The sequence below is a fragment of the Cervus elaphus genome, chromosome 11 (genome assembly GCF_910594005.1).
Source record: "Cervus elaphus chromosome 11, mCerEla1.1, whole genome shotgun sequence".
NCBI classification, from domain to species: Eukaryota; Metazoa; Chordata; class Mammalia; order Artiodactyla; family Cervidae; genus Cervus; species Cervus elaphus.
This window is the reverse complement of record NC_057825.1, coordinates 67898957-67916442: the sequence shown is the minus strand read 5'-3', so window position 1 is coordinate 67916442 and position 17486 is coordinate 67898957.

Genomic DNA, 17486 nt, shown 5'->3' with positions numbered 1-17486 from the left:
TCTTCCTGGTTCAGTTTTGGAAAGTTATACTTTTCTAAGAATTTGTCCATTTCATCCAAGTTGTCCATTTTATTGGCATAGAGCTGCTGGTAGTAGTCTCTTATGATCCTTTGTATTTCAGTGTTGTCTGTTGTGATCTCTCCATTTTCATTTCTAATTTTGTTAATTTGGTTCTTCTCTCTTTGTTTCTTAATGAGTCTTGCTAATGGTTTGTCAATTTTGTTTATTTTTTCAAAAAACCAGCTTTTAGCTTTGTTGATTTTTGCTATGGTCTCTTTAGTTTCTTTTGCATTTATTTCTGCCCTGATTTTTAAGATTTCTTTCCTTCTGCTAACGCTGAGGTTCTTCATTTCTTCCTTCTCTAATTGCTTTAGGTGTAGAGTTAGGTTATTTATTTGGTTTTTTTCTTGTTTCTTGATATAAGCCTGTAATGCTATGAACCTTCCCCTTAGCACTGCTTTTACAGTGTCCCATAGGTTTTGGGTTGTTGTGTTTTCATTTTCATTCATTTCTATACATATTTTGATTTCTTTTTTGATTTCTTCTATGATTTATTGGTTATTCAGAAGCGTGTTATTTAGCCTCCATATGTTTGAATTTTTAACAATTTTTTTCCTGTAATTGAGATCTAATCTTACTGCACTGTGGTCAGAAAAGATGACTGGAATGATTTCAATTTTTTTGAATTTTCCAAGACCAGATTTATGGCACAGGATGTGATCTATTATGGAGAAGGTTCCGTGTGCACTTGAGAAAAAGGTGTAGTTGATTGTTTTGGGGTGAAATGTCCTATAGATATCAATTAGGTCTAGCTGGTCCATTGTGTCATTTAAGGTTTGCGTTTCCTTATTAATTTTCTGTTTAGTTGATCTATCCATAGTTGTGAGTGGGGTATTAAAGTCTCCCACTATTATTGTGTTCCTATTAATTTCCTCTTTCATACTCGTTAGTGTTTGCCGTACATATTGCGGTGCTCCTATGTTGGGTGCATATATATTTATAATTGTTATATCCTCTTCTTGGATTGATCCTTTGATCATTATGTAGTGTCCTTCTTTGTCTCTTTTCACATCCTTTATTTGAAAGTCTATTTTATCTGATATGAGTATTGCGACTCCTGCTTTCTTTTGGTCTCCGTTTGCATGAAATATTTTTTTCCAGCCCTTCACTTTTAGTCTGTATGTGTCTCTTGTTTTGAGGTGGGTCTCTTGTAGACAGCATATATAGGGGTCTTGTTTTTGTATCCATTCAGCCAATCTTTGTCTTTTGGTTGGGGCATTCAACCCATTTACATTTAGGGTAATTATTGATAGGTGTGGTCCCGTTGCCATTTACTTTGTTGTTTTGGGTTCACGTTTATACAACCTTTCTGCATTTCCTGTCTAGAGAAGATCCTTTAGCATTTGTTGAAGAGCTGGTTTGGTGGTGCTGAATTCTCTCAGCTTTTGCTTATCTGTAAAGCTTTTGAATTCTCCTTCATATCTGAATGAGATCCTTGCTGGATACAGTAATCTAGGTTGTAGGTTATTCTCTTTCATTACTTTCAGTACGTCCTGCCATTCCCTTCTGGCCTGAAGGGTTTCTATTGATAGATCAGCTGTTATCCTTATGGGAATCCCTTTGTGTGTTATTTGTTGTTTCTCCCTGGTTGCTTTTAATATTTGTTCTTTGTGTTTGATCTTTGTTAATTTGATTAATATGTGTCTTGGGTTTATCCTGTTTGGGACTCTCTGGGTTTCTTGGACTTGGGTGGCTTTGTTTGATCTTTGTTAATTTGATTAATATGTGTTTCGCCTTGGGTTTATCCTGTTTGGGACTCTCTGGGTTTCTTGGACTTGGGTGGCTATTTCCTTCCCCATTTTAGGGAAGTTTTCAGCTATTATCTCCTCCAGTATTTTCTCATGGCCTTTCTTTTTGTCTTCTTCTTCTGGAACTCCTATGATTCGAATGTTGGGGCATTTCATATTGTCCCAGAGGTCCCTGAGGTTGTCCTCATTTCTTTTGATCCTTTTTTCTTTTTTCCTCTCTGCTTCATTTATTTCCACTATTTTATCTTCTACCTCACTTATCCTATCTTCTGCCTCTGTTATTCTACTCTTGGTTTCCTCCAAAGTGTTTTTGATCTCATTCATTGCATTATTCATTTTTAATTGATTCTTTTTTATTTCTTCTAGGTCTTTATTAAACATTTCTTGTATCTTTTCAATCTTTGTTTCCAGGCTATTTATCTGTAACTCCATTTTGTTTTCAAGATTTTGGATCATTTTTATTATCATTATTCAAAATTCTTTTTCAGGTAGATTCCCTATCTCCTCCTCTTTTGTTTGACTTGGTGGGCATTTTTCATGTTCCTTTACCTGTAGGGTATTTCTCTGCCTTTTCATCTTGTTTAGATTGCTGTGTCTGGAGTGGGCTTTCTGTATTCTGGAGGTCTGTGATTCCTTTTTATTGTGCAAGATTTACCCAGTGGGTGGGGTTAGACGATTGGCTTGTCAAGGTTTCCTGGTTAGGGGAGCTTGCGTCAGTGTTCTGGTGCGTGGAACTTGATTTCTTCTCTCTGGAGTGCAATGGAGTGCCCAGTGATGAGTTTTGAGATGTGTCTATGTGTTAGGTGTGACCTTGGGCAGCCTGTATGTTGGCGTTCAGGGCTATGTTTCTGCGTTGCTGGAGAATTTGCGTGGTATGTCTTGCTCTAAAACTTACTGGCTCTTGGGTGGTGGTTGGTTTCAGTGTAGGTATGGAGACTTTTGGACGGTCACTTATTACTTAAAGTTCCATGTAGTCAGGAGTTTTCTGGTGTTCTCAGGTTTTGGGCTTGAGTCTCCTGCCTCTGGATTTCAGTTTTATTCTTCCTGTAGTCTCAGAACTTCTCCAACTATACAGCACTGATAAGAAAACTTCTAGGTTAATGGCGAAAAGATTCTCCCCCGTTAGGCATACCCAGAGAGGTTCACAGAGTTACATGAAGAAGAGGAGAGGGAGGAGGGAGATAGAGATGAGCAGGAGGAGAAAAAGGGGGACTCAAGAGGAGAGAGACAGATCTACGCAGCTGTCTGTTCCCAGAGTGTTCTCCGTAGCCCAGTCACCTACGAAGATTCACAGAATTGGATTGGGAAGAGAAGGGGAAAGGAGGAAATAGAGGTATTCTGAGGTAGAAAACAGAGAGTCAAGATTGGGAGAGAATAATCTTTGGTTTAAAAATAGGGCTTCTCTTCTTTTTTGTTTGTAAGGTTATAGTGTGTTGAAAATGAAAATTAAGGAGTAGTAGAGGAGTACTAGAGGACTTTAAAAGAAATAAGAGGAAAAGAAAAATAGAAAATAGAAGAGAACAAGGAAAGAAAAAGAAAAAAAAAGAAGAAAAAAGAGAAAAAAAAGAAAAAGAAAAGAAAAAAAAGAAAGAAAAAAAGAAAAAAAATTTTTTCCCCTAATTAAAAAATTCGTAAAAATCTATGGAAATGAAAGTTAAGGAGTAATGGGGGAGTCATAGGAGATTTTAAAGGAAAATAAAAAAGAAAAAATAAAAGAGAAAAAAGTAAAATTATATCTCAGAGTTTCTCTAGAGCTGTTGCGGTCAGTGTGGGTTCGGCTCAGTTTCAGATAGCTCCTCTTTCCAGTTTATACTTCTCGATATCTACAGGCCCCTTCCGGTGTAGTCAGTGTTTCCTAGAGGGATTTTAATCTGTTGCACCAGTCCCTTCTGAAGCGGTTCCCTTTGTTTATTTGGCTTCTGTTTGCCGGTCTCTTCAGAGCCTCATTTCCGCCTTGACACAGGCTGGCGGAGGTGGACTCTTATTCAGGTAGCTAGTTCCGTCGCTCTGCGGGGAGGGGCTGGCGCTGCGGGGAGGGGCTGGCGCTGCGGGGAGGGGCTGGTGCTGCAGGGAGGGGCTGGCGTTGCGGGGAGGGGCTGGCGTTGCGGGGAGGGGCTGGCGCTGTGGGGGCGCGCTTGCGCCGCGGGGAGGGGATGGCGCTGCCGGGAGGGGCTGACGCTGCTTTCTCTGTCTGCGCTGCTCAGGCTCCCGGCTGCTCTATATGGAGCGCGCCCCGCGGTGCGCGAGGTTCCAGCCCTCCGGTGTTCCACAAAAGCGCGGAACGAAAAGCTGTGCCTGCTCTCTGTGCCTTCCCCGTCAGAGCGGTCCAGGCAGCCAGGGGCTTGATGGGCGCACTATCCCCAGGTGTGGCGCGCCCACTCCCTTCCACAGACCCAGTTTCAGTTTCCTCTGGCAGCAGTCGGGTGCGTGCGCCTTCCGCCCTCCGCGTCCCCAGCCCCAGTCCCCGCCCGCGCCGGTCGGGTGCCTGCGCCCTGTGTCTCGCCGCCACCTTCCCCTCCCCCCTGCCTCCTGCCTCCGGCGGGGCTGGGCCGGTCCGCAGCCTGCGAGCTCTTCTCTGGACTTTCTAGGTCTCTTTGTTCTGCGAACGGCCGGCAGTGTGTTTGGGCCGGTTAATTTACTCTCTCTCTTTTGGTCTCCCACAGTTCAAGTTGGCACCTCACAGAAGCTCCCTCCGATTGTCCTCAGGGCACTCAGGCCCGGACCCTACCCCAAGCAATGCCACCCAAGACTCCCTTCCTGGGACGAATCTCCGTCCTCAGCTCTTTTGTCTCACTTTTTATCTTTTATATTTTGTCCTACCTCATTTCGAAGACAATGGGCTGCTTTTCTGGGCGCCTGATGACCTCAGCTAGCGATCAGAAGTTGTTCTGTGAAGTTTGCTCTGCGTTTAGTTATTCTTTCAATGAATTTGTAGGAGAGAAAGTGGTCTCCCCGTCCTACTCCTCCGCCATCTTGGCTCCTCTACATTTAACTTTGAACCATATAAATACCTCTTACAATTATGAAGCAACATTAAATTTTAAAAATCCTTACAAGATTGAAAATCAAACAAATAATCCTGTGTATTCAAGTGACTAAAACACAACAATGTGACCATATAACCCTAAGTGTGTGCATGCATGCCAAGTTGCTGTGGTCGTGGCTGACTCTTTGTGACCCTATGGACTGTAGCCCACCAAGTTCCTCTGTCCATGGGATTCTCCTGGCAGGAATACTGGAGTGGGGTGCCATATCCTTCTGCAGGGGATCTTCTGACCCAGGGATCGAACCCATGTCTCATGTGGCTTCTGCATTGCAGATGGGTTCTTTACCGCTGAGCCACTAGGGAAGCCCCATAACTCTAGTGAGATATAGTTAAATAACAAAAAGAACCTGAGAGGGAAGAAATTTTTAAACAATATTATATTATTATTGATGGTAGTGTAGAAAATGTTATTGAGACTACTGTGTGTGAATCTTGTATAAAACAAATGGGTTATTGTTATCATCACTGAAAAGTAGGATTTTCAACATAAAACAAAGGAAATGTGCAGATGTAAGATCACTGAAGTTATAGTTTAAAAATGTACTCCTGGATTTGAAGAATCAATTTGCAGAATATGAACAGAATTAACATATACTTATTTCTTACTTCTTTTCACTCAACAATGATGAAACTAGTAGAAGTGAACACCCCTAATGCTGAGATTACTCTCTATGTGTATTATAGTCTATAAATAGCATTTCTGAAAAAAGTAAACAAAGCTCTTTAGAAAAGTAGCTAATTCCAGTTCTGAGGAAGGAAACAGACACAATAAACAGAATTTCTTATCATCAGAAAACAAACCTATCAAAGACTACTTAAATGTTAGCTTAAAATGGGACAATCTGATTATCAATAAGGGTAACAACTACAATGGATTACAATATACTAAAAAAAATCCATGTTCATGTTAACAATAAAAAATTATCGATCATCTTTTAAAAGATATTGGAGAATCAATTCATTGTTCAAAAGAACCAAGCATTGTACTGTTTTTCCTATATGTATTAGATGTCAGGATAACCAAATAATTAAGGGAAGTTCTCTTTTTTAAAGTATTACAGCCAGTAGAAAAATGAATCTATAATTAATTAATAGATCCAGCTAAGAATCACTAGTGGCTGCCAACATCACAGAAATAAAGTTCTCTTCATCTATGAAGCAGTAGTGTAAGGGAAAAAAGTATGTAAGAATCAGATGTCAATCTAATCAAGTCTCTAAATCCAGGGTTGATTTTATCGTCTGTGCCATAACACAGGTCTCTGTGCTCTAGAATGGCTCCATGTTAGGCTCAATATTCTGCTGTTCCCATCCTGAAATTTGAACAAAGAGCCCCATATTCTCATTATGCACTGGGCTCTGCAAACTATGTAACCTTTGACTATGGAAATAAGAATAGTGGATTAAAAAGAGAGCTGCACTAAATGTAAGACCAAAAACTGAAACTCCTAGGAGAAAAAGTTGGTAGAACACTCATTGGAATACATGGTAGCAATATTTAGGGGGACCAGTCTCTTAAGGAAAAGGAAACAAAAGCAAAAATAAACAATTGGGACCTAAATAAAGGAAACCATTGACAAAACAAAAAGACAGCCTACTAAATGAGAGAAATTATTTGCAAATGATATAAATGAAAAAAGAGTGGAATCCAAAATATAAGACAGCTCATACTATTCAATATCAAAAAACCAAACAAATAATTGGCAGAAGATCAGTACAGACATTTTTACAAAGAAGATAAGACAATGGCCAACAGGTATATAAAAAGATACCCAACATCACTAATTATGAGAGAAATGCATCTCAAAACAACAACAAGCTATTATTACCTCACACTTGTCAAAATGGCTATCAACAAAAATACCACAAATAACAAATGTTGGAGAGGATGTGGAGAAAAGGAAACCTGTACTACATTGTTGGAAGGAAAGCAAATTGGTTTAGTCTGGTTGGAAAACAACATGGAAGTCTCTCAAAAAGCTAAAAGCAGAACTACTATATGATCAAACAACTCTATTCTTGGGTATATATCTAAAGAAAATGAAAACACTACTTCAAAAAGATATGTGCACCCCAAAGTACTGCTCAGCATTTTTTACAATAAGCAAGATATGAAAAAAATCTAGGTTCCATCAACAGTGAATGAATAAAGAAGATCACACACACACACACACACACACACACAAACACAAACGAATACTACTCAGCCCCAAAAAAGAAATTTTCAGTTCAGTTCTGTTGCTCAGTCATGTCCGACTCATTGCAACCCAATGGACTGCAGCATGCCAGGCCTCCCTGTCCACCACCAACTCACAGAGCTTGCTCAAACTCATGTCCATCGAGTTAGTGCTGCCATCCGACCATCTCATCCTCTGTTGTCGCCTTCTCCTCCTGCCTGAGTGAGTCGGTTCTTTGCATCAGGTGGCCAAAGTATTGGAGCTTCAAATTCAGCATCAGTCCTTCCAATGACTATTCAGGATTGATTTCTTTTGGGATTGACTGGTTTGATCTCCTTGCAGTCCAATGGACTCTCAAGAGTCTCCTCTGGCACTGCAGTTCAAAGGCATCAGTTCTTTGGTGCTCAGCTTTCTTTATGGTCCAACTCTCACATCCATACATGACTACTGGAAAAACCGCAGCTTTGAATAAACAGACCTTTGTCAGCAAAGTAGTGTCTCTGCATTTTAATATGCTGTCTAGGTTTGCCATAGCTTTTCTTCCAAGGAGCGAGCATCTTTTAATTTCATGGCTGCAGTCAACATCTGCAGTGATTTTGGAGCCCAAGAAAATGAAGTATGTCACTGTTTCCACTGTTTCCCCATCTATTTTCCATGAAGAGATGGGACTGGATACCATGATCTTAGTTTTCTGAATGCTGAGTTTTAAGCCAGATTTTTCACTCTCCTCTTTTACCTTCATTCAAGAGGCTCTTTAGTTCCTCTTCTCTTTCTGCCGTAAGGGTGGTGTCATCTGCATAGCTGAGGTTATTGACATTTTCTTGGCAATCTTGATTCCACCTTGTGCTTTATCCAGCCTGACATTTCACATGATGTACTCTGCATAGAAGTTAAATAAGCAGGGTGGCAATATACAGCCCTGACATACTCCTTTCCCAATTTGGTACAGTCTGTTGTTCCATGTCTGGTTCAACTGTTGCCTCAGATTTCTCAGGAGACAGGTAAGGTGGGCTAGTACTCCCATCTCTAAAAATTTTGCCCAGTTTGTCATGACTATGCAAAGGCTTTAGTGTAGTCAATGAAGCAGATGTTTTTCTGGAATTCTTCTGCTTTTTCTATGATCCAATGGATGTTAGCAATCTAATCTCTGGTTTCTCTGCCATTTCTAAATCTAGCTTGAACATCTGGAAGTTCACAGTTCACATATTGATGAAGCCCGGCTTGGAGAATTTTGAGCATTACTTTACTAGCATGTGAGATGAGTGCAACTGTGCAGTAGTTTTGAACATTCTTTGGCATTGCCTTTCTTTGGGATTGGAATGAAAACTGACCTTTACCAGTCTGTGGCCACTGCTGAGTTTTCCAAATTTGCTGGCATATAGAATGCAGCACTTTCACATCATCATCTTTTAGAATTTGAAATAGCTCAGCTTGAATTCCATCACATCCACTAGCTTTGTTCATAGTAATGTTTCTTAAGGCCCACTTAACTTCACATTCCAGGATGTTTGGCTCTAGCTGAGTGATCATACCATTGTGGTTATCTGATTCCTTTTGGTATAGTTCTTTTTGTTTAGTTCTGTGTATTCTTGGCACCTCTTCTTAATATCTTTTGCTTCTGTTAGGTCCATACCATTTCTGTCCTTCTTTGAGCCCATCTTTGCATGAAATGTTCCCTTGGTATCTCTAGTTTTCTTGAAGAGAGCTCTAGTCTTTCCCATTCTATTGTTTTCCTCTATTTCTTTGCACTGATCACTGAGAAATCTCTCTCTCCTTGCTATCTCCACATTCAGATGGATATTTCTTTCCTTTTCTCCTTTGCCTTTCACTATTCTTCTTTCCTCAGCTATTCGTAAGGCCTCCTCAGACAACCACTTTGCCTTTCTCCAGTTCTTTTTCTTGGTGATGGTTTTGATCACCGCCTCCTGTACTGTTACAAACCTCCACAGTTTTTCAGGCACTCTAATTACTTGAACCCAGTTGTCACTTCCACTGTATAATCATAAGGGATTTGATGTAGGTCATGTGTGGATGGTCTAGTGGTTTTCCCTACTTTCTTCAATTTACGTCTGAATTTGGCAATGAGGAGTTCATGATCTGAGCCACAGTCAGCTCCTGGTCTCATTTTTGCTGATTGCATAGAGCTTCTCCATCTTTGGCTACAAAGAAAATCATCAATCTGATTTCAGTATTGACCTTCTGGTGATGTCCATGTGTAGAGTCATCGCTTATGTTGTGGGAAGAGGATGTTTGCTATGACCAGTGCATTCTCTTGGCAAAACTCTGCTACCCTTTACCCTGCTTCATTCATTGTGTACTCCAACACCAAATTTGCCTGTCACTCTGGGTATCTCTTGACTTCCTACTTTTGCATTCCAGTCCCCTATGATGAAAGGGACATCTTTTTTGGGTGTTAGTTCTTTCTAGGTCTTGTAGATATTCATAGAACCATTCAACTTCAGCTTCTTCAGCATTAGTGGTTGGGGCATAGACTTGCATTATTGTGATACTAAAAGGTTTGCCTTGGAAATGAACAGAAATCATTCTGTCATTTTTGAGGATGCACCCAAGTACTGCATTTCAGACTCTTTTGTTGACTATGAGGGCTACACCATTTCTTCTAAGGGACTCTTGCCCACAGTAGTAGATATAACAGTCATCTGGATTAAATTCACCCATTCTGGTCCATTTTAGTTCACTGATTCTAAAATGTTGACATTCACTCTTTCCATCACCTGTTTGGCCACTTCCAATTTATCCTGATTCACGGACCTAACATACCAGGTTCCTATTCAATATTGTTCTTTACAGCACTGGACTTTACTTCCATTACCAGTCACATCCACAACTGGGCATTGTTTTCACTTTGGCTCAGCCTCTTCATTCTTTCTGGAGCTATGTCTCCACTGATCTCCAGTAGCATATTGGGAACTTACCGACCTGGGGAGTTCCATCTTTTAGTGTCGTATCTTTTTGCCTTTTCATTCTGTTCGTGAGGTTCTCAAGGCAAGAATACTGAAGTGGTTTGCTATCTCCTTCTCCAGTGGACCACATTTTCAGAACTCTCCACCATGACCCACCCATCTTGGGTGGCCCTACAATGGCATGGCTCATGGTTTCATTGAGTTAGACAAGGCTATGATTCATGTGATCAGTTTGGTTAGTTTTCTGTAATTGTGGCTTTCATTCTCATCTGCCCAATGATGGATAAGTGCCAGAGGTTTGTGGAAGCTTCCTGATGGGAGGGACTGGCTATAGCGGAATCTGGTTTGCTCTGATGGGGGAGGCCATGCTCAGTAAATCTGTAATCCAATTTTGATGGGTGGGGCTGTGTTTCCTCCTGGCATTTGGCCTCAGGCCAAACTATGGTAGGGGTAATGGTGGTTAAGGTGGCCTCCTTCCAAAGGACTTATGCCAGCATGCTGTGGCTCCAGGACTGTTGTATTCAGTGCCCCAGCCCTACAGCAGGCCACAGTCTACCCATGCTTGGGACAGAGACACCTGAACACTCACAGACAAGCCTGGTTCAGTCTCTTTCAGGGTCACTGCTCCTTTCTCCTGGGTCATAGTGTGCCCAAGATTTTGTTTGTGCCCTCCAACATTCTGCTTTCCCAACATTCCCCAGTCCTATGAAGTTCTGTAATCATATCCCACTGGATTTCAAAGTCAAATTCCCTGGGGGTTCTCAGTTCCTTTGCCAGATGCCCAGGTTTGGAAACCTGTTGCATGCCCTGTAACTTTCCCAACAATGGAAGAACTTCTTGGTATAATTGTTATCCAGTTTGTGGGTCATCTGCTCAGTGGCTCTATGGTGGGATAACAGTGACCTCCCCCAAGAGGACAGATGCCATATGCCACGCCTCTGTTCTGATCTGCTGCACCCAGAGCCCCTGCCCTGTGGCAGGCCACTGCTGACTGTGCCTCTGCAGGAGACACTCAAACACTCAAAGGCAGGTCTGGCTGTCTCTTGTGGGATCCTTGGTTCCTGGTTCACGCAAGGTTTGTTCTGCCATTTGCAATAACATAGATGGACCTGGACTGTATTATGCTTAGTGAAGTCAGTCAGACAAATACTGTATGTTATCACTTATATGTGGAATCTAAAAAAATGAAATGAATGAATATAACAGAAAGACTTACAGATACAGTGAACAAACCACTACTGAACAAACTAGTGGTTACAGGTTGGAAGAGGGAAGAAGGGAAGGGCATGATAGTGGTAGGGGATAAAAAGGTACAAACTACTGTGTATAAAATAAGTTACAAAGCTAATTATTATTTTAGCTGCTAAATTTGAGGCAATTTATTACACAGGAATATATAACTAAGACAAGAAAAAAAAAACAGAGAATATGTTAAATGACAGTATGAGTATGCAACCAGCAAAATTTCAACTATGGGAAACTCTGTAAGAAAATAACCTAGTAACTTCAACCAAAAAATTTCAAAGAAAAAAAAAATCACATCACAGTGATATTTTTGGATCTGGATTTAAGAAAACCATTTTAAAAGCTACCGATCAATTAAAACCATGCAAATATTGACTGGGTATTTGATATTAAGAAATTATTCATTTTTAAGGTGGTATAATGATGGTATTATCATTATGCTTTTTAGAAATGAATCTGACTTTTAAGGATATATACTAATATATTTACCAACATTATGTTTGCAATTCATTTCAAAATGGATATGGAAGAAAGGGAACTGGTCGGGGAAAGGAAAGAGTGGCCATGAGGTGATAATTATGAAAGCTAGGAACATGGAAGCTCATTACATAATTCTTATTTTTTTCATATGCTTTGAACTTTTCATAATAAATAAAAAGGTATGCATTTACATCAGCACACATAAACAAACACAACACTAAGACATTCAAGAGTGGGCTGAATAAAATGAAATAATTATAAGCTAGATGACCATAAGGACTTGAATGTTTCATTATCTAAAATAAATAAATTTGACGTGTCAAAATCTAAATTTAGACTGCATGTTATTAATGAATGCATCTATTTATGGAACTACTCTGGCATGCAATTGATATCTTTGGCACATATTACTTGATCCAATAATCCAAAATAACCTCAAAAGTATTAAGACTTCTGTTTAATGGTTTGATTCAAATCATAGTCATATTTAGGGACCAGATGGACTTTCTTCTTCACCTATTCCGTCATGTTAAAAAAAGAGTGGTAATTAGCACCTTATAATGACTCATGATAAGACTTTTATCATCCACACAGAAAAGTAGTGAAGAGATGGTTATGCTAACCATTTGATGGTAAAAGAGACATAAACAGATGCTATTCACAAGTCACAGTGCGCCAATAGCAATTACCACCTGTTCTGCTTTATCTATTAATGATATGCATGAGAAAGAAGCCAAGAGACAGAAAAATCATGCAGACACTAATTTTTACTGCAACAATGGTATTTTAAATTCCATCCTTAAAAACACACACTGTACATAGTTATAACAGAGTAATGCAAAGGATATGCAATTACATAACTATCCTGGGCTGAGACAGGATGACTAGCACAGTTCACAAAGCTCTCACCTCCATTCTTTTTCTTCTCATACAAAGAGGAAAGGGTTGTTTGCTTTATGCAGCTGTCTTAAGAGAGGAATCAAGTCAGAAATCTCATTCTTCTTCTTTCCTACTAACTCAGAGTTTGTAATAAGTCATGGCTTGAGCCTGGCTACAGGTATCAGTAACACAATATAGAAAAGGGTACAAAGTTGTAAAGGTGAGGCTGATTTTAACTATGAAAAAACAAAAACCGTCCTCAAAGTTGTAGACAGATTTTTTTTAATGTAAAGGAAAGAAAATATTACAACACATAAGTAAACAAAATACTAAGTTTGGATTATAGGACTACAGCTCCATCTCCCTTCTTCTCTTTTCTTCCTGAGTTTTAAGAATTTTTTCCTTTTAAAATGAAACAGTTAAAATACTATTATTCTTATGGCTATGTGAGAAATTTTAAAAGACACATTAGCAAAGGGACAGGTTAACAGATACCCTTTACTCAAAATGTTTTATTCACTAAAGCAACTGCAGAAAATACGTACTTAAAGTCTGTGCCTAAACTATATGTTTCCATAAAAAGTATAATTCAGACTGGCCTCCTCTCAGTGTAAACTACTGACATGTCGTTACAAACAAGGCTATACATTTTCCTACCAACATGTAACAAAAATACTAAGCATAATCAGTTCCCTGTCTCATGAAAGCCACAGGTTTTTATTAACTCCAACAAAAAAGAAAACAAGTTTAATTATTTCCAGGTATTATGATTCAATGACCACTTGTCATTTAATTAACAATAATAATAATATACAGATGAAGAGTAGCCTCAAAAAGAAATGAGGCTTTGTCTTCCATCTCTAAATGGAAAAGAAAGCAAAACAAAGACATTCAAAAGTTACACACAGGAATATTAAACTTTCCTTAGATATTTTACTAAAAAATGAAAAAGGATAAAGAGAAAAATACCAAGTATGTTCATATACTATTATGATAGTCTCTAAGCCTTCAAACATGGGCCATATTCACCTGAAGTCATAAACACCACTTTCTAGGGAGAATATGTAGGTGTAAACTCAGAGATCTAGTATTAGCTCTATATAGCTCTAGTTGACTGTACTCAGCACTCCTTTCCTGATGCAGGGACACTCACTCTAGGTTATCTTTCAAATAATTATCCAGGTCACACAGAGTAATGGGTAATGCAATTTATTGGTTTGGACTAACTTACACATAATCTTGACACCTCAGTTATGAGGCTGCTTGGGATAAGAGAGAAGGGAGGAGGCACGTGCTCTGGCACAGGAAATTCAGGGGAATTAATAGTACCAAAGGGTCACAGGTAAAGTTTTAGAGATCCCTTTGGCTTAGAGATCCTTTTTAAATTGAGTATTTGGATAAGCAAGCAGGGTGAGGTTCCATTTACTTTAATTGAAGATGAACCAATGAAAATGGAAGCCAGTGTAACATTTTACTGGTTATTCTCCCTAAGAGTTAGATCTAAAACACTCGATCACACAACTGAAAATGGCTACATTATTAGAAACTTGGCACTAGTCTTTTACCTAACCATTCACATCACTTAAAATCTTTCCACAATATTTCCATACAAATTGTGAAATTCTTTGGTCTAGTTCTGTGAAAAATACCGTTGGTAGCTTGATAGGGATTGCATTGAATCTATAGATTGCTTTGGGTAGAATAGCCATTTTGACAATATTGATTCTTCCAATCCATGAACACGGTATGTTTCTCCATCTGTTTGTGTCCTCTTTGATTTCTTTCATCAGTGTTTTATAGTTTTCTATGTATAGGTCTTTTGTTTCTTTAGGTAGATATACTCCTAAGTATTTTATTCTTTTTGTTGCAATGGTGAATGGTATTGTTTCCTTAATTTCTCTTTCTGTTTTTTCATTGTTAGTATATAGGAATGCAAGGGATGTCTGTGTGTTAATTTTATATCCTGCAACTTTACTATATTCATTGATTAGTTCTAGTAATTTTCTGGTAGAGTCTTTAGGGTTTTCTATGTAGAGGATCATGTCATCTGCAAACAGTGAGAGTTTCACTTCTTCTTTTCCTATCTGGATTCCTTTTACTTCTTTTTCTGCTCTGATTGCTGTGGCCAAAACTTCCAACACCATGTTGAATAGTAGTGGTGAGAGTGGGCACCCTTGTCTTGTTCCTGATTTCAGGGGAAATGCTTTCAATTTTTCACCATTGAGGGTGATGCTTGCTGTGGGTTTGTCATATATAGCTTAAGTAATCTTGAAAAAGAAGAATGGAACTGGAGGAATCAACCTGCCTGACTTCAGACTCTACTACAAAGCCACAGTCATCAAGACAGTATGGTACTGGCACAAAGACAGAAATATAGATCAATGGAACAGAATAGAAAGCCCAGAGATAAATCCACGAACCTATGGACACCTTATCTTTGACAAAGGAGGCAAGGATATACAATGGAAAAAAGACAACCTCTTTAACAAGTGGTGCTGGGAAAACTGGTCAACCACTTGCAAAAGAATGAAACTAGAACACTTTCTAACACCATACACAAAAATAAACTCAAAATGGATTAAAGATCTAAATGTAAGACCAGAAACTATAAAACTCCTAGAGGAGAACATAGGCAAAACACTCTCCGACATAAATCACAGCAAGATCCTCTATGACCCACCTCCCAGAATATTGGAAATAAAAGCAAAACTAAACAAATGGGATCTAATGAAACTTAAAAGCTTTTGCACTACAAAGGAAACTATAAGTAAGGTGAAAAGACAGCCCTCAGATTGGGAGAAAATAATAGCAAATGAAGAAACAGACAAAGGATTAATCTCAAAAATATACAAGCAACTCCTGCAGCTCAATTCCAGAAAAATAAATGACCCAATCAAAAAATGGGCCAGAGAACTAAACAGACATTTCTCCAAAGAAGACATACAGATGGCTAACAAACACATGAAAAGGTGCTCAACATCACTCATTATTAGAGAAATGCAAATCAAAACCACAATGAGGTACCATTACACACCAGTCAGGATGGCTGCTATCCAAAAGTCTACAAGCAATAAATGCTGGAGAGGCTGTGGAGAAAAGGGAACCCTCTTACACTGTTGGTGGGAATGCAAACTAGTACAGCCACTATGGAAAACAGTGTGGAGATTCCTTAAAAATCTGGAAATAGAACTGCCATATGACCCAGCAATCCCACTTCTGGGCATACACACTGAGGAAACCAGATCTGAAAGAGACACATGCACCCCAATGTTCATCGCAGCACTGTTTATAATAGCCAGGACATGGAAACAACCTAGATGCCCATCAGCAGATGAATGGATAAGGAAGCTGTGGTACATATATACCATGGAATTTTACTCAGCCGTCAAAAAGAATTCATTTGAACCAGTCCTAATGAGATGGATGAAACTGGAGCCCCTTATACAGAGTGAAGTAAGCCAGAAAGATAAAGAACATTACAGCATACTAACACATATATATGGAATTTAGAAAGATGGTAACGATAACCCTATATGCAAAACAGAAAAAGAGACACAGAAATACAGAACAGACTTTTGAACTCTGTGGGAGAAGGTGAGGGTGGGATGTTTCAAAAGAACAGCATGTATACTATCTATGGTGAAACAGATCACCAGCCCAGGTGGGATGCATGAGACAAGTGCTCCGGCCTGGTGCACTGGGAAGACCCAGAGGAATCGGGTGGAGAGGGAGATGGGAGGGGGGATCGGGATGGGGAATAAGTGTAAATCTATGGCTGATTCATATCAATGTATGACAAAACCCACTGAAATGTTGTGAAGTAATTAGCCTCCAACTAATAAAAAAAAAATAAAAAATAAAAAAAAAAAAAAAAAAAAATCTTTCCACAATAGTACTATAGACAGACTAGTACTGTGATAATAATCAAACTGAAAGCGCTTCTTCAAACAAATATTTCTATGACCAAACAAGAAACATAATTAGGGGAATATACCTCCAACAATATAGTTGCTATTGTTCAGTTGCTAAGTAGTGTCTGACTCTTGGCAACCCCATGGACTGCAGCACGTCAGGCTCCTCTGTCCTCCACTATATCCTGGAGCATGCTCAAAGTCATATCCATTGACTCAGTGATGCTATCTAACCATCTCATCCTCTCCCACTCCCCTCTCCTGCTGCCTTCAATCCTTCCTAGCATCCAGGTCTTCCAATGAGTCGGCTCATCCCATCAGGTGGTCACAGTATTGAAGCTTCAGCCTTAGCTACAGTCCGTCCAATGAATATTCAGGGTTGACTTCCTTTAGAATTGACTGGTTTGATCTCTCTGCTGTCTAAAGGACCTTCAAGAGTTTTCTCCAGCACCACAGTTCAAGAGCACCAATTCTTTGGCACTCAGCCTTCTTGATGGTCCAATTCTCACATCCATATATGACTACTGGAAAAACCACAGCTTTGACTATGTGAATCTCAGTCAGCACAGCGAAGTCTCTGCTTTTTAATATGCTGTCTAGGTTTCTCGTAGCTTTCCTTCCAAGGAGCAAGGATCTTTTAATTTCGTGGCTGTAGTCACTGCAGTGATTCTGAAGCCCAAGGAAAGAAAATCTGTCACTGCTTCCACTTTTTCACCTTCTATTTTCCATGAACTGATGAAAATAATTATCAAATAATTATCAAGATGTCATGATCTTAAGTTTTTTAAACGCTGAGTTTCAAGCTAGCTTTTTCACTCTCCTCTTTCACCTTCATCAAGAAGCTCTTTAGTTCCTCTTTGCTATGCTGTGCTTAGTCGCTCAGTCATGCCCAACTCTTTGCAACCCCCCAGATTGTAGCTTATCATGCTCCAATGTCCATGGGGATTCTCCAGGCAAGAATACTGAAGTGGGTTGCCATGCCCTCCTCCAAAGGATCCTCCCAACCCAGGGTTGAACCT